Source organism: Aegilops tauschii, chromosome 1 (genome assembly GCF_002575655.3).
Source record: "Aegilops tauschii subsp. strangulata cultivar AL8/78 chromosome 1, Aet v6.0, whole genome shotgun sequence".
NCBI lineage: Eukaryota > Viridiplantae > Streptophyta > Magnoliopsida > Poales > Poaceae > Aegilops > Aegilops tauschii.
The window spans coordinates 7532364-7550684 of NC_053035.3; positions in this window are offsets into that span (position 1 = coordinate 7532364).

Below are 18321 nucleotides of genomic sequence, written 5' to 3' on the forward strand. Positions count from 1 at the left end.
CAAAGACTTGTCCCGTAGTGACGTCCAGCTGACGTCATTCGGCGGACGGCAAAGGCCGGATGCTTTTTGCGGCAAAGGCTGCCGTTAGCCGCCTAATGGACTAACAACACATTTATTGCCGTCGACTTTCTTTGCCGTCCGCCGCTGAGGGCAAAGGCCCCTTTGCCGTCCGCTTCAGAAAGCAGACAGCAAAGAAGCTCTTTACCGTAGCCTACTTTGCCGGAGCCTTTTGCCTCCGCAGCAGACGGCAAAGGCTTTTGCCGTCCGCCATCCTTGCCTTTGCCGTCTGCCGTGGCAGACGACAAAGTAGCTGATTCCTGGAGTGACGTGGCAATTTTCCATGGTGCACACTGTTTGCTCTCATTCATCCTTTCAGGGAACGACGCGATAGTTCGCTCCCATACACCCGTCTGAGGGAACGACCACATGTGTAGCATGACACCCCCTAGATGTAGCATGGCAATTACTCGAAGTATTTACGGCAACTACTCTGTGTAGCATGACAATTTGGTCTGCTGTAGCATGACAATTTCTGAACATGTGGACAACTTCTCCCTTTTACTTAGCCTGGCAATTCTCTCTGCTGCAGGATGGCACATCTGTTGAACGCATGACAATTTTCTCTGCTATAGCATGGCAATTATTAATTATTAGCTTGCAATATTTTTCTAAAGCTTTACTCAGGTGGCACTGCACTATGGTGTCAATGATTGGCGGATGCATGCATCTGTTGTTATTGTCATGATCCAGGAATGAAATCAAGGCAAGCTGCTCTAATTAGGTGAGAACTATTTGATAGATTGCCCAGTTGGTTAACTCCAAGAATTAATCTTGCAGTTAAGTACATGGGGCGGTTGATTGTAAACTAGTGCTACCAAATAGCATTTTGAGTTATCAACACAAACAACCTAAATGAGGTGTTAGATTGATGATGCATTGTGATACAAAGTTACAAGAACTCACTTTCAGCATACGGATCTGTGCATATCAAGTATTCCTAGTGTAGCTTATTCCCAGTTTTCATTTAAGTATCGATCCTACGGTAGCCAAAACTTTGCCGAATGTATTTTGAATGTACTCGGCAAAGCGACAACCATGCCGTGTGTTTTCTCTGGCCCTGAATTTAGGCTGGCGAGTTTAGCAAGTGCCCGAAAAAACACACTCGACAAAGTAATCGGCACTCGGCAAACGTGGCATGTTTTCTTTTGAGTTTCTCGAACTTGTACGGTGTCGCTGGTTGGACACTCGAGAAAGCATCTACTATGCTGAGTTTTTCCCCTGACACATGTTGGGCGCAGCAGATTTACCGAGTGTCCAATGAAATACGCTCGATAAAGATTCTGACACTGAAGACGTTGATTCCAGACTGGTGGCCGTTATGTCTTGGTAAACTTATATTTTTCTCCTATCTCGTACTAGCACGCTGACTACACTATTAGAAAAAGGCTTACTAGTGGCGCATCAGTTTTGCCTACTAATGGCGCACTATTGGTGCGCCACTAGCACCACGCCATTAGAATATTTTAGTAATGGCGCACCACAGGTGCGCTATTAGTATCCCACAGGTGCGCCAACCGTATCTGGTATACTAATGACGCGCCACATGGAAGTGCGCCATTAGTAACAATTTAAAAACAAATCCTTTTTTCTTAATCTCAGGTCACTATTTCACATATGAGATATCCAACACATATATATATACAACAAGCATCCATATAACAATCATATCCAACACAGAAGTTTCATCATATATACATACATAGCCAACACATAGTTCCATCGTTACATATTACAAAAGTTTCACATTGTTCATCCAACACTGTTATCCATCAATTCACAAAAGTTTCACATTGATACAAAATAAAAACACAAATGGAAAAGAACCACTCCATCCATGCAAGCTTCCGTGAATTAAATCAAATCTGCAAAATGATAAACAAGAAGTTAGAAGAAGAAGAAGAAGAAGAAGAAGAGAAGAAGAAGAAGACTAGAAGAATACTAGAAGAAGAAGAACACTAGAAGAATACTAGAAGAAGAATAAGAAGAATAAGAAGAATAAGAAGAAGACTATAAGCTTATTATGTAAACTTGATCATTTTGTGCTAACATAAGTAATTTTGGAGCTAACCTATACGAAACTAAGCATATAAGCTCTCTAAGTTAGCATATTAGAGCCAACTTAGGTAAAATGAAGCTAACCTATGTCATTTTGAAAAAGAAGAAGAGTAAGAAAAATAAGGAGAAGACTATAAGCTTATTATGTAAACTTGATCATTTTGTGCTAACATAAGTAATTTTGGAGCTAACCTATAGGAAACTAAGCATATAAGCTCTAAGTTAGCATATTAGAGCCAACTTAGGTAAAATGAAGCTAACCTATGTCATTTTGGAAAAGAAGAAGAATAAGAAGAAGACTATAAGCTTATTATGTAAACTTGATCATTTTGTGCTAACATAAGTAATTTTGGAGCTAACCTATACGAAACTAAGCATATTAGAGATAACATAGGTAACTAAGTATATATATATATCATTTTGGAGATCTGACATACCTGACATAGTTCAGTTCTCATTGTTCTTCTCCTTCTCCTTCCTCAGCCTGATGCGCCAAGAGCGGCGAGGCGGTGGAGGCAGCTGTGGGATGTAGTCGTCTACCACAATTGGCGTGGTCATGTCGCCCAGCTGTGGGATCGCCGGTGCCACCACCGGTGCGTGGTCATTGTCAGGCACCACCACCATCGCGAGGCCACCTTCAGGCAGGACGGACACGACCATTGCTAGGTCATCCTCAGCCACCACCATCTCTTGCCCATGGTCAGCCACCACCATCTCTTGCCCATGGTCAGCCACCACCATCTCTTGCCCTTGGTCAGCCACCACCAGCGCTAGGTCATCCTCAGCCTGATGCCCATCGTCATCCTGCAGCTCCTCATCCCCACTCTGCTCCTTTTCTCCCCCACTCCAATCCGGATCATCCTTCTTGCTGTCTTTGCCGCTGCCAGAATCGCTGCTCCTTTCGCTAAAGCCAGAATTGCTGTTGCTTTTGCTACAGCCATAATCGCTGCTACTTTGGCTGTAGCCAGTGTCGCTGCTGCTGCTCCTATTGCCTGTCCAAATGCAACAATGACCGTTAACAATCGATGTGAGACAAAGCCAAATGTAGAGGAATAAGAAGAGGCAGAACGCACTGGCATCTTCGTCGTCAGCGTAGCGCATGCGACACATAGTCGTGTTGAAAACCTTCACGATGAGCATTGTGGCGTCATCGTCGTACCTGAAGAGAAGAAAGTACCCGGTCCGCAGGTCGTAGGCACTGTAGAACTTCTCCCAGCCACGGCACAGGTACATGCGGCCCTCCTCGATCACCAACTCCACGTCCCACAGCCTGCGAACCCCGCTGCCGGCCTGTCGGAGCTTCACATTATCTGGCGGATCTTCACCCAGCATGTTCATAAAAGTGTCAGGTAGCCTCTGCAATTTGGGACAAGGAGTGATGTAGCAAACAACAGAGTTATCATAATGAGATGGGTGAAGGGGAGATATCTCGTTTTATATACCTGCCTCGTGGCTGATACTGAAGTCCCAAGTATGACACTGAAGAACTCGAAAGCATCCAACTCGTACTCCGGTGAGGTAGAGCGGCGGTGGCTGCTTCCCCTCATCTCTGATAAGCAGCACAAGAGACCAATTAGTACCCTTACAACATTATCATACAACATTATAGCAGCATAAATTTTGAGCAGAAGATAATCAACTACACCAATGCACTTCCGAAGTTCCCGCTTCCCACCCATGATGTTGTTAAGCGAGGACTAGTGCCAAATGCATTTTCGGTACGAAAATACATCACAGGCCACTATGTTATTTAATATCATTCTTCTCGAAGACTAATGATTGTTACATCCTACTAAAATGATGTTCTGTCCTCAGAGATGTCTTGTTGCTTATGAGGAAGCAGCAAATAAACACTTGAAAAAAGCTCTCGTCCTCGAAGATGCAATATCTGATTTACCCAAGGTTGGCCCTGACAATTTCCTCCCCATGTTCAATTAATTCTGGAGTGCTGCTTGGGCCTTTTTTTATGTCTGTATGAATTATATTGCTTTCTACAGGTTCAGAACCATCATCCTAATGATGTCATGGAGTATGGCAGTGACCCCAAAACAGAGTTCCAACGCTATATCCGGCTCAGCAGTAAAGGTGTGACCTATTGAATGTGCAAGCTTAATGTCAGCAACTAGTTTCTTTATAATGATTTTTTTCTCTGTTATGCCTTTTGTCTTTGCATATGCAGAGTTATGTTTTTTTTATTTCAATCACATGTGGGTGGGTTTAATGATGTCAAAACCTTGCCGTAGTTTCCACTGTTTTAATGTTTTGTATGATTTCTTGGTTATATTTCTTGGTTATGCATTCTTTCTTTTCCTTTCCATCTTCTTCTTCTCCACCTCTCTTCTTTTCTTGTTCTCCTTTTTCTTTCTTCTCCTTCCTCCTCCTCCTCCTCTTCTCCTTCTTCCTTTCTTGTTCTGTTTTTCAACTTTCTTCTTATTCTTCTTCCTTTTTTTCCTTTTTCCTCTTCTTCTACTTCTTCTTTTTTTCAACTTTCTTCTTCTTCTAATTATTTAAACCTAAATCTAGCACTAACCTAAACCAACCACTAACCTAAACCTATCAATAACCTAATTAAACCTAAACAGCAAAGAAAAACAGTAGAAAAAAACAAAAAAATGCTCACCTTGGCTCCGGGGGCAGGGGGTGGTGGTAGACGGCCACGGTTAGGGCAGCGGCGGCGGGCCTGGCTCCGAGGGGGCGCGAGGCGGACGCAGGGGGCCCGCGGCGAGCCTGGCTCCGGGGGCGGCGCGGGCGCAGGGGCGGCGGCGAGCCTGGCTCCGGGGGCGGCGCGGGCGCAGGGGCCGATGGGCAGGTGGTGGGGGCGGCGGGGCACCAGGGGGGCGCCGTTCGGGCGACGGGGCGCCGGGGCGGTGGCGGGTGGTGGGGGCGACGGGGCAAGGGGCGGTGGGGCCAGGGGGCGGTGTCGGGTGGCGTCGGCGGCGGCGGGTGGTTGGGACGGTGGGGCGACGGGGCGAGGGGAGGTGGGGCAAGGGGGCGGCGAGGGGAGGGGGGCGACGGGGCGAGGGGAGGTGGGGCTCGCCATTACTAACAATTTTTTTTTGTTTTTTTTTCAAAACTACTAATGGCGTACGGTGGGTGTGGTGCGCCATTACTATGTCAACTAGTAATGGCGCACTATACCATGATGCGCCATTAGTAATAATTTTTTTTTATTTTTTTTCCAAAACTACTAATGGCGCACCAAACACCAGGTGCGTCATTAGTAATATATTACTAATGGCGCACCAACACATGATGCGCCATTAGTATATAATAATGGCGCATCACATGTCTGGTGCGCCATTAGTGGTCATATCATCTATAGCCCTTTTTCTAGTAGTGCTAGCACGCATTCTCTAGGTATGTAGGTGGTTGAAGTGCCAGGAATGGAAAGGCTGACTAATTTGGCAATAAGTCAAAAATATATTACTCAAAAGGTAGTGCGTGGTACACATTAGATTATTCCCCTCCCCATTCGGTACGTACAGTACGTAGGTCAGCGCTCACCGATTGGCTGACGACTCCATTGGCTATCAAAGGTCAGATTTTATATAGTCCCTTCGTTTTTATATAGTCCGCTTATTAGTTTTGGTCAAAGTCAAACTTTATAAACTTTAACAAAGTTTCTAAATAAAGATAGTAACATATACAATAACAAATAAATACCATTAGATTCAATATAATGTACTTTCACGCCATTCTTTAGCAAAGTTTGACTTCAATCAAACCTAATATGTAAAGTAAATAAAAACGAAGAGAGTACTCGACATGATCTCTCCCGTCAGCGTCGTCATCAAGTACTATTTTACTACATGGTGGTCGATCGATTTCTGGTCCATTTCGAACAATTTATGAGCAGATGCATCCGTACATGATCAGAACTGTGAATCCGATTGGAGAAGTCCATCAACTCTTTCCTCGCTATGTGGTCCGGTGAAATAAGCATGAGAGGAACTTGTTGTCGCATGCTCGTCGTGATTCATAATTATAAAATTCAAATGAATGGATGGATCAGTGAGGGGTGACCTACGTACCTACCGATGGGGGAGGGCCCCTAGATAGCGAATGGAATCGCCAGCCAACTGTTCATTCACATGCATGTCAGCTAAGACAAAATCAATAGCTAGGCATAGCCAATCCCAAGGTGCGACCCATACATTTTCCAGTGGCTCGACATTACGTCCAACGTTCCAGGAGAAGGACAGAGTAACTAACCAACCACCCACATGTGGGAGTGTGGGACTAGCAACATTGCAAGAGATATAAATAAATAAATAAATATTACTTTTGCTTGGTGTGATGCCGAAAATTCGCAAGGGCACACACACCTGCGCTGTCCTGCTCGGCCGCCCGATAGCCTTGCGGTCTACAAAATAGTTGGATCTCACATGAGGGCACTGTAAATTTTAAGTTTTAATCTTTGGAACTTACGATTTTACATCTTCAACTTACCACAACCTTGCTCGGCTGCCTGACTGCACCGTGATTCGCAAAATAGTTGGATCCCACACGAGGGCACCGTAAATTTTAAATTTTAATCTTTGAAACTTACGACAACCCAGTTCGGCCGCCTGATTTTCCCATGATCCGCAAAATAGTTGGATCCCACAGAAGGGCCGGGCATGATATGTTTTAAGTTTCAATCTTTGAAACTTAATTTTTTTTTGGTAGCTCATATCAAGTTTCAGAGTTGAAGTTATTCTAAGCGGTTTTTTCGGTCAGTACTAAAGTTATGGTTTTGTCGGGCGCCGTACAAAGTTTCAAAATTTGAAACTTAACAAAAAATTTAAAAGTCATCAAAACATATTCAAAATGGATCTTGTTTGAAATCCCTCATCACGAGAAACAAAAATATGAAAATAAGACTTAATTTGGACTTTTGAAAAATTGAAAATCAAAAGCTAAAAGAAAAAGGCACACTTGAGGGGTCAGTGCCCTCGCACCCGTGTGCCACAAATCCTCTCCCGGTGCGAGACCAGTCTCAAATAAATAAATATACTCCTAGCCTAATGTGAAAAGAACACTCTCTTAAAAACATAAATTATGAATGCAAGTATGTCACTCCAACATATCTAAAATCATGGTTTTGATTTAGTTTCTCCACCCAATATCATTATTCCAGTTCTATATCATAGTAGAGGGTGGCAAACAAATTGCAACATTAACACGGCGATATATGTTGTCCTCCTATCTAATCCCCGATCTTGTGCATTCAACTTACTCATGCCCATTTTACTATGTTCCAAAATTTAAAATGGTATCTAACTGTAAACCTTGCAAAGGACCTACTGCGGTTGCTTAAGGATCTTCAATGGCCGTAACATGATATTTCATTATATTTTCGCTTTCTGTTCTCATCTATTTTAGGGTTCATAACAATGCATGGGCATTGTTCTAGTAAGAAGAACACATGGCCTGACCCGTGTGGTGTCCATACAGGGGATTCTCAAGCATTGTCTCATTCTGCTAGTAAGAAGAAAATATCGTCTGGACCAAAACGGACGGAATGACATTTCTCTTGCATAGCGCCAGCAAGCACGCATTCGAGGCACGAAGTGAAGGGGAGGAGTGCGAGGATGTAATTGATGATGGAGCAGAAGGTGATGGCCTCTTCATGCCTGCCTCGCTCCGCATCAGCTCCGTGTCACCATTTTACGCGAGTTAGAGCATCTCCACATATCTAAGAGATAATTATGTAAAGCTTGATACTTAGATGGCATGTTCATACATAATCAAACACATGTTGCGGTTTTAAACAACATGGAAATAGATACTTAGATATCATGTTTATACTATGGCGTATTATACATTTCACGGCAGCATGGTAGCCCAAAAGCATTAAGCGATGTAAAAAAGAAAGTCAGTTCACGATTGTCGGCGTCCTGGGAACGGGGGTCCCCAGACATGCCTGCCTGCGGCCCACGGCGTGGCTCCACCAGCGGCCCTGTACGGGCCATCTTCACCAGCAAACACTCAAGACCCTCGCGAGGGGCCAAGAAGCGAGGCGGACGACGCAAGACCTCCTCGGGGGGCGGCCTCACCAGGCTGGCTCGCGAGGGGTGGACAGATCAAGGCAAGGGGCACCTCGCGAGGGTCCTGTGACGCAAGCCATGACGACCGGGGCCAGGCGGGCGCCAGCGCGCGCAGTGTCCTCGTTTCCTCTTTGGTGCTAAAGAGGCAAGTGCAGGCGAGGAGTCCCGAGGCATCAGGCAAAGGTTTCCATATCAGTGCAACGAGACCAAGACCAGCAGGACGACAGGACGGAGGTCACCGTGGAGTCCAAGACGGCGTCACGACCGGAGTCTTTGGCAGGCGAAGACCACTAGTCAGGGTAACTTGTACTAGTTGTCTCCCTTCAAATTTGGCCGTTGTGGCATCCCTTCCCGCCAGCATTTGGAAAGAGGACCAGGGTCTCTATAAATAGGGCTAGCCACCACAGTAGGAGGCAACTGATGAGAACTGATCCAAGGCCATTCAGATCATCCTCAACCACACAAGCTCACCGAGCACAAGAGCACCTCTCCTCAGGAGACTGATCTTCCCCTGTACTAGTTCTTCCTTAGCCTATGAGGCAATCCACCACACCACACTGGAGTAGGGTATTACACCACATCGGTGGCCCGAACGAGTATAAATCTTGTGTCCCTTTGTGCTGCGAGTTCGACGCGCTGAGCCTTCAGATCACGGTGAGGGAGAGTGCTAGGGGGAGGAGAGATCTTCATGCGCACCCCAGTGTTCGAACCTCGAGGGTTTTGCCGGAACCCGAAATCTGACATTTGGCGCGCCAGGTAGGGGGTGCGCCGAAGCTTTCCTTTCGCCGATCCGCGTTCCATCGTCCCACCGCATACATGGCGGACGCGCGTCGGGCCCGCGCTGAATGCCGGGCCGCCCTCGCCGCCCGTGTCGCTCAGACAGCCCCTGTCGGCGGGCCTCCCCGTCGTTCCCCGTCACCTGCTGCCAACGCCGCCACCGGCCCGGCGGGAAACGAGCAGCAGACATCCTCGCTGCACCCCTCGGTGCGGCGGGATGGCCGTACCGCCACTCTGTCGCTGAACCCAGCCGTCTCATCGTCTCACGCTCGTCGCGCTCCCACGGACGCGCAGGCCGCGCTACTCATGGCACGCGAGCTCCTGCGCTACCTCCCGGTCGACGACCTCTACAAGGACTGGTTGAACCGCATCGCCGAGCTCGTCAGCGCCGCTGGGGCCTCCCCCGCACCCTCCCTCTCGCTGCCTCGCCCTCCGCCAGCTGCGGGCGACGTAGCTCATGGAGCACCTCCACCACCTCCGCACCAAGACGGCGCTCTGGCGCCAAGGCGCGCCCCCCCCCCCCCAGCGTGACCCACCGCGTCGGGTGCCCGCGCGAGAAGAAGGGAGCTGCCAAGAAGTTCCCCGGCCGCAAGAGAATGCTCCAGCGCTCCTAGGGCCACCGCGACAAGACCGTGTGCCGCCTGCCGTGGCGGCGCGCGGACATCAGGGCAGGCTCCGAATCAGCAAAGGGCCCTGGTGGCCACAGCAAGCTGCCGCGCCTTCACTCCGAAGCTGCGTAGCGTCGTCTGGTCGGGCAAGTTCAAGCCAGGCCTGCCTCCTCGCTACGAAGGCACCCCCAACCACGCGGAGTTCTTGCAGCTCTACGAGAAAGTCATGGCGCACTGGTTTCCCATGGCTCTCAAGGATGGGGCTCGCTCGTGGCTCCTGAACCTGCCCCCGGGCTCGATCTCCTCCTGGGATGAGATGCGCGACCGCTTCGTCGCCAACTTCCAGGGCACTCGCGACCGCCCTCCGGCCGCGGGTGACCTGCGCCGCATCAAGCAGCAGCCAGGAGAGACCTTGCAGAAGTACATCTAGCGCTTCAACAGTGTTCGTCTCAAGATCCCCAAGGTGACGGATGAGGCCATCATTTCCGCGTTTTCTGATGGCGTCCGCGACGTCAAGATGAAGGAGGAGCTCTCCATCCACGAGGAGTTGTGCACAGCTCTGGAGCTGTTCAACATGGCGACCAAGTGCGCGAGAGTCGAGGAGGGGCGCCTTTCCCTCCTCGAGCTCCCAGCTACCGACCCGGAGGAGAAGAAAGCCAAGGCCGAGGACGTGAAGCGCAAGGGAGTGGCCGTGCTCGCAGCGGAGCCAGATACGAAGCGCGGCCGGGACCATCCCGAGTCGTCCAAAAGTAGCCGACCATTCTGCGCCTTCCACAACGTACACAGCCACAACACCAACAACTGTCAAGAGCTCAGGGCCATTCGAGATGGACGCTTCAGTCGACGCCCCGAGCGCAACAACCGGGGCTACGACCGAGGAGGAGGACGAGGCGGAGGACGCTGGGACGATCGCGGCCCCCCGCCAGGAGTGGCGCGACCGGCCTCGCGAGGACCGCTGGCAGGACCAGCCTCGTGAGGGCGCCTGGAGGGATCAGCCTCGTGAGGACCGCCCTCAGGGCAACGCTGGTCTTCCTCCGCTACCGCCACCACTAAGAAGGAACGACGACCACCATCAGGACGAGGGGGTTGGGGGCTTCCAGGAACCGCGTGCTATCGCCTGCATCTTGGGCGGAGCTCAGGCCCCAGCATCTCAGCGTATCTTCAAGTAGTTTGCTCGCGAGGTGAACGCAGCCCTTCCCAGGCTTGAGGCCACGTGCCCGCTCAGGTGGTCCAAGTGCACCATCACTTTTAGCTCGGCGGACCAGCTCAAGTGCGCGGCCACTGCTGGTGCCCTCCCGATGCTCTGCTTGAAGGAAATATGCCCTAGAGGCAATAATAAACTTATTATTTATTTCCTTATATCATGATAAATTTTTATTATTCATGCTAGAATTGTATTAACCGGAAACATAATACATGTGTGAATACATAGACAAACAGAGTGTCACTAGTATGCCTCTACTTGACTAGCTCATTGATCAAAGATAGTTATGTTTCCTAGCCATAGACATGAGTTGCCATTTGATTAACGGGATCACATCATTAGGAGAATGATGTGATTGACTTGACTCATTCCGTTAGCTTAGCACACGATCATTTAGTATTTTGCTATTGCTTTCTTCATGACTTATACATGTTCCTATGACTATGAGATTATGCAACTCCCGTTTACCGGAGGAACACTTTGTGTGCTGCCAAACGTCACAACGTAACTGGGTGATTATAAAGGTGCTCTACAGGTGTCTCCAAAGGTACTTGTTGGGTTGGCGTATTTCGAGATTAGGATTTGTCACTCCGATTGTCGAAGAGGTATCTCTGGGCCCACTCGGTAATGCACATCACTTAAGGCTTGCAAGCATTGCAACTAATGAGTTAGTTGCGGGATGATGTATTACAGAACGAGTAAAGAGACTTGCTGGTAACGAGATTGAACTAGGTATTGAGATACCGACGATCGAATCTCGGGCAAGTAACATATCGATGACAAAGGGAATAACGTATGTTGTTATGCGGTTTGACTGATAAAGATCTTCGCAGAATATGTGGGAGCCAATATGAGCATCCAGGTTCCGCTATTGGTTATTGACCGGAGACGTGTCTCAGTCTTGTCTACATTGTTCTCGAACCCGTAGGGTCCGCACGCTTAAAGTTTCGATGACAGATATATTATGAGTTTATATGTTTTGATGTATCGAAGGTCGTTCTGAGTCCCGGATGTGATCACGGACATGACGAGGAGTCTCGAAATGGTCGAGACATGAAGATTGATATATTGGACGACTATATTCGGACAACGGAATGGTTCCGGGGGTTATCGGATATATACTGGAGTACCTGGAGGTTACCGGAACCCCCCGGGGGTATAATGGGCCTACATGGGCCTTAGTGGAGAAGAGGAGAGGCGGCTAGGGCAGGCCACGCGCCCCCTCCCCCTCTAGTCCGAATTGGACAAGGAGGGGGGGGGGGGGGCGGCCCCCCTTTCCTTCCTCTCTCTCTCCTCTTTCCCCCTTCTCCTAATCCAACAAGGAAGGGAGGGAGTAGGACTCCTCCTGGCGCACCCCTCTCCTGGCCGGCCGCCTCTCCCCCTCTTGCTCCTTTATATACGGGTGCAGGGGGGCACCCCAAAGACACAATGATTGATCATTTATCTTTTAGCCATGTGCGGTGCCCCCATCCACCATAGTCCACCTCGATAATATCGTAGCGGTGCTTAGGCGAAGCCCTGCGTCGGTAGAACATCATCATCGTCACCACACCGTCGTGCTGACGAAACTCTCCCTCAACACTCGGCTGGATCGGAGTTCGAGGGACGTCATCGGGCTGAACGTGTGCTGAACTCGGAGGTGTCGTGCGTTCGGTACTTTATCGGTCGGATCGTGAAGACGTACGACTACATCAACCGCGTTGTGCTAACGCTTCCGCTTTCGGTCTACGAGGGTACGTGGACATACTCTCCCCTCTCGTTGCTATGCATCACCATGATCTTCCATGTGCGTAGGAATTTTTTTGAAATTACTACGTTTCCCAACACTGCTCACCCGTCATCAGCAACGTACAAGTCACCAAGACCCTCATTGACGGCGGTGCAGGGCTTAACGTCCTGTCCGTCGAGACATTCGACAGCCTCAAAGTGCCATACGATCAGCTTCAACCCACCAAGCCCTTCTAGGGAGTGACTGACGGCTCCACCACCCCGATAGGGCAGGTCCGCCTCCCTGTCACGTTCGGACAGCGCGACAACTACCGCACCGAGCTCATCGACTTTGATGTTGCTCACATCCGTCTGCCGTACAATGCCATCCTCGGGTATCCGGCCCTGGCCAAGTTCATGGCGGTAACCCATCATGACTACAACGTCTTCAAGATGCCAGGAAGCGGCAGGATCATCACAGTCCCCTGCGAAGAAAGAGATGCGGTGTGCTCCCTCGAGCGTGCCTTCCAAGCCGCACCAATCGAAGACCCTGACAGCAAGGGCAACTACCCTCCTGAGGCCACCCCCAAGAAGAAGAAGCAACTACTCCATACAGGGCGTCAGGGGAGCGGTGCCTCTAGCGGTGCCACATCAGGATCGGCGCCCGCACCTGGGGCGCCTCCCTCCCTCGCATAGGAAGGCGTGCCCGGCGCCCTCCTCGGGCAAGGCTCGGGGGCTCTCTTCTGGAGGGCCTCTGACCTGGCCAACATCACGAGGGAGGCGCTCGAGCACCACGTGGAAGCGTGCTTTGCGGCACGTTTCCCTCAGGAAGACCCCGGGCAAGGAGCGCCTGGCGCTCAGTTCATCGCCAAGACTACTAAGGAGTTGCAGGATGCAAGGGCCATGCGCGGCGACCGCCGCCCACCTGGCGCATCTCCCCATCCAGGCGAGGATGGCGGGCTGCTCGTCTGCATCGACATCCCAGGGCTCAACAGGGCCGCATCTCAAGAGCGCTTCTGGCCTTCGCGCATGGGACGTTGCGAGGGCCCACCTCACAGCTATGTTCGCATGCCATTTGGCCTGCCGAGCATGGCGGCCGCCTTCCGGCGCAACTAGCGGAGCATCCTGGCGACCCAGGAGGCTAGGCATCACGCGGTCCTGGCGGAGATTTAGACGGTCCTCAAGGAACCGACTGGACCCCCAGAGCCTTCCGAGGCTCAAGGCCCTAGTGGCTCATGAGGAGCAACCCCTTCGCCACGCATCTTCAGCTACCCCAGCATCCCTTCGACAATGGAGCCAGGTGACATTTTCCAAGTTTATTTAGCTGGGAGCGCCCCCCGGGCTGCATCATTCCTAGGCCGCGTGGGCCTGTCCCTGCGGCATGTATCCTTTTACGTCTTTAGCTTATTCTACTGGGGGCGCCCCTGGGGCTGCATCATCCCCAGGCCGCTCGGGTCCGACCTAGTGGCATGTATTGTTCTTGCATTTACCTAAGCTGGTTCGCTTTCCATGCATAAGCTATCTATGATTATTACCTGCTTGATTGTCACCCAGCATGACCGCCCGCGTCGCCGGTCTGCCCCATGCTCATCCCACAACGGGAGCTACTCATGCTGGCACGACGCTTGTGCTCGGGTCTGTCCCTGTACCACGGACTCCCTCTTCTCGCATGCAATTCGCTTGCGCGTTAAAAGGGGGGCCCCTGAGCATCGCGACTCAGGAGCTCTTACTGGCTCTCCAGCCCTCACCCCCTGGCCTTGACCACGGCATCGCGACCTGGCATACCAGCGGCGGCTGAGCTCGCTCGAGGGCCGGGACCTGAGGACGTAGAGCACATAGAAGAGCGTGGAGAAGAGGGGGAAGCTCGCATGGGCCAAGCCTATCTACACTGCGGCCGTCGACGCACGAGTCTGGTGCAGCGCAAGGAACCGACTCTGGACTGCCAAGATAAGTTTCGCGCCCGGGTCGACCAAGCACTACGGCATAGGATTCTCACTTGTTGCAGCCTTGTTGCGGCAATGTCGTCTCCCTTTCCTACCTCTCGGTGGCTGCTTGCGCGCTAAAGGGGACCTCTTGAGCATTGCGCCTCAGGAGCTCTTACTGGACCTCGGCCGCTCACCTCCTGGCCTTCACCACGGCATCGCGACCTGGCATACCAGTGACGGCTGCAGCCTGCCTAGGGACCGGGACCTGTCGGCGTAGAGCACCAAGTTGCCGCAGGGTTGGAAAGGGGAGACCGAGCCGAAACAGGACATGCGTTCGCAAATTTTCATAATAAGGATAATATCAACAAAAGACATTACAAACCCTTTACACGCCCTCGCGGGGTCCATCTCGATTCCTCTCAGGGAACAAAAGAAGGGAGTTTCCTGGAGTCCTATGTACACGCGCCAGCGCAGCCGACGCCATCATCAACAGTGGGCCACGGGAGGCCGGCGCCAACCCCATCCAGATCAGCGACGGCGGCGGCCAGATGCAGCGGCCTTGCTCCGGGCGCAGCGAGAGCTCGGGGGCACGTAGTTGTCGTCGCTCGTCTCCGGGGTCTCATAGGGCTCAAGAGAGTCGCTGGACTCCCAAGCGCCGCTGCTACAGCTGGAGGAGCTGCTGGCGAAGCCAGCGGCAGGCAAGGCGTGGGCCGCTGCGCCATCCCGACGACCCCCTCCTGGATAGCACTCCACGCGGCGGCCTTCCTCGTCGAAGACTTTGAAGAGCATTGTGGAGACGTCGTCGTACTCAAAATGGATGGCGAGGGCGCCTTCCGCACGGCAGACTTGAGCAACCTCGCCCCAGCCACGGGTCATGAAGATCTTGCCTGGGGAGACGGCTTCAACCTCCGCTCCAGTCGCCGGGGCGTCGCAGTCGGCATGCTGCAGCCAAAGCTCGAGGGGGCCCCTCGGCGGCATCTCGGCAGAGAAGAACTGTGGAAAGCGAATCCAAGTGTGCGGAGGCATCGCCGCCCACATCACGATTTTGCGCGAGGAGTCCGCGGCGTGGGCTCCTGGGCCACGGCGTGCGTCACCACGGCGCGGCGACCACGGCTACGGCGTCGGCGGCGCCGCTCGCCGCCTCTCGCTCCGGAGCCCTCGGATTGGGCGTACAGAGGCAGCGCATACCCGGGAGGTGGCCGCTCACACCAAGGCCTCGACACCTCCGGTCTCACGACTACATCGCGGCGGTGGGCCAGCCTCTTCTTCGGCGGAAGTGGACCGGGGTCGTCGCGGGGGGTTTTCCCTTCTCCGCGGCCGAGAACCTCCGTATCGGCGCCATGAGTGTCGCTACTAGCAATGAAGCATGTGAGAAGAAGCGAGCGAAGCAGGAAGAGATGAGCGACGGGGGCTCCGCCCCCCCCCTCATTTATAACAGGAGAAGGCCAACCGGCGATCCCCACGATCACAGGTAATGATGATTTTTCTCTGCATGCAACAGGTACTCGTCAAGTCGGGTAGTTGCCGAGGCAGCGTGGGGAAGCGAAGACGCCCATGTCCAATCAATCACCACGCGTCAAGCGAGGCCGCAGGCTGTTGGGGCCCGAGGCGCTCCACACTTGCCCCTTGGCTTCGCCTCGAAGCCAAGTCCAAGCGCGCCTTGGGCCCGGGGGCTACTGTCGGCGTCCTGGGAACGAGGGTCCCCAGACTTGCCTGCCTGCGGCCCATGGCGTGGCTCCACCAGCGGCCCTGTACGACCCATCTTCACCAGCAAACACTCAAGACCATCGTGAGGGGCCAAGCCTCGCGAGGCGGACGACGCAAGACCTCCTCGGGGGAGGCCCCACCAGGCTGGCTCGCGAGGGGCGGAGAGATCAAGGCAAGGGGCACCTCGCGAGGTTCCTGTGATGCAAGACATGAAGACCGGGGCCAGACGGGCGCCAGCGCGCGCAATGTCCTCGTTTCCTCTTTGGTGCTAAAGAGGCAAGTGCAGGCGAGGAGTCCCGAGGCATCAGGCAATGGTTTGCATATCAGTGCAACGAGACCAAGACCAGCAGGACGACAGGACGGAGGTCACCGTGGAGTCCAAGACGGCGTCACCACCAGAGCCTTTGGTAGGCGAAGACCACTAGTCAGGATAACTTGTACTAGTTGTCTCCCTTGAAATTTGGCCGTTGTGGCATCCCTTCCCGCCAGCATTTGGGAAGAGGACCAGGGCCTCTATAAATAGGGCTAGCCACCATAGTAGGAGGCAACTGATGAGAACTGATCAGAGCCCATTCAGATCATCCTCAACCCAACCAGCTCACCGAGCACAAGAGCACCTCTCCTCAGGAGGCTGATCTTCCCCTGTACTAGTTCTTCCTTAGCCCATGAGGCAATCCACCACACCACACTGGAGTAGGGTATTACACCACATCGGTGGCCCGAACTAGTATAAATCTTGTGTCCCTTTGTGCTGCGAGTTCGACGCGCTGAGCCTTCAGATCGCGGTGAGGGAGAGTGCTAGGGGGAGGAGAGATCTTCATGCGCACCCCAGTGTTCGAACCTCGAGGGTTTTGCCGGAACCCGAAATCCGACGTTTGGCGCGCCAGGTAGGGGGTGCGCCGAAGCTTTCCTTTCGCCGATCCGCGTTCCATCGTCCCACCGCATCCATGGCGGACGCGCGTCGGGCCCGCGCTGAACGCCGGGCCGCCCTCGCCGCCCGTGTCGCTCAGACAGCCCCTGTCGGCGGGCCTCCCCGTCGTTCCCCTTCACCTGCCGCCAACGCTACCACCGGCCCGGCGGGAAACGAGCAGCAGACATCCTCGCTGCACCCCTCGGTGCGGCGGGATGGCCGTATCGCCACTCCGTCGCTGAACCCAGCCGGCTCATCGTCTCACGCTCGTCGTGCTCCCACGGACACGCAGGCTACGCTGCTCATGGCAAGCGAGCTCCTGCGCTACCTCCCGGTCGACGACCTCTACGAGGACTGGTTGAACCGCATCGCCGAGCTCGTCAGAGCCGCTGGGGCCTCCCCCGCACCCTCCCTCTCGCTGCCTCGCCCTCCGCCAGCTGCGGGCGACGTAGCTCATGGAGCACCTCCACCACGTCCGCACCAAGACGGCGCTCTGGCACCAAGGCGCGCGGCCCCCCAGCGTGACCCACCGCGCCGGGCGCCCGCGCGAGAAGAAGGGAGCTGCCAAGAAGTTCCCCGGTCGCAAGAGTATGCTCCCGTGCTCCCAGGGCCACAGCGACAAGACCGCGTGCCGCCTGCAGTGGCGGCGCGCGGACATCAGGGTAGGCTCCGAATCAGCAAAGGGCCCTGGTGGCCACAGCAAGCTGCCGCGCCTTCACTCCGAAGTTGCGTAGCGTCGTCTGGTCGAGCAAATTCAAGCCAGGCCTGCCTCCTCGCTATGAAGGCACCCCCGACCCCGCGGAGTTCTTGCAGCTCTATGAGCTGAGCATCGAGGCAGCCAACGGCGACGAGAAAGTCATGGCGCACTGGTTTCCCATGGCTCTCAAGGATGGGGCTCGCTCGTGGCTCCTGAACCTGCCCCCGGGCTCGATCTCCTCCTGGGATGAGATGCGCGACCGCTTCGTCGCCAACTTCCAGGGCACTCGCGACCGCCCTCCGGCCGTGGGTGACCTGCGCCGCATCAAGCAGCCGCCAGGATAGACCTTGCAGAAGTACATCTAGCGCTTTAACAGTGTTCGTCTCAAGATCCCCAAGGTGACGGATGAGGCCATCATTTCCGCGTTTTCTGATGGCGTCCGCGACGTCAAGATGAAGGAGGAGCTCGCCATCCACGAGGAGTTGTGCACAGCTCTGGAGCTGTTCAACATGGCGACCAAGTGCGCGAGAGCCGAGGAGGGGCGCCTTTCCCTCCTCGAGCTCCCAGCTACCGACCCGGAGGAGAAGAAAGCCAAGGCCAAGGACGTGAAGCGCAAGAGTGTGGCCGTGCTCGCAGCGAAGC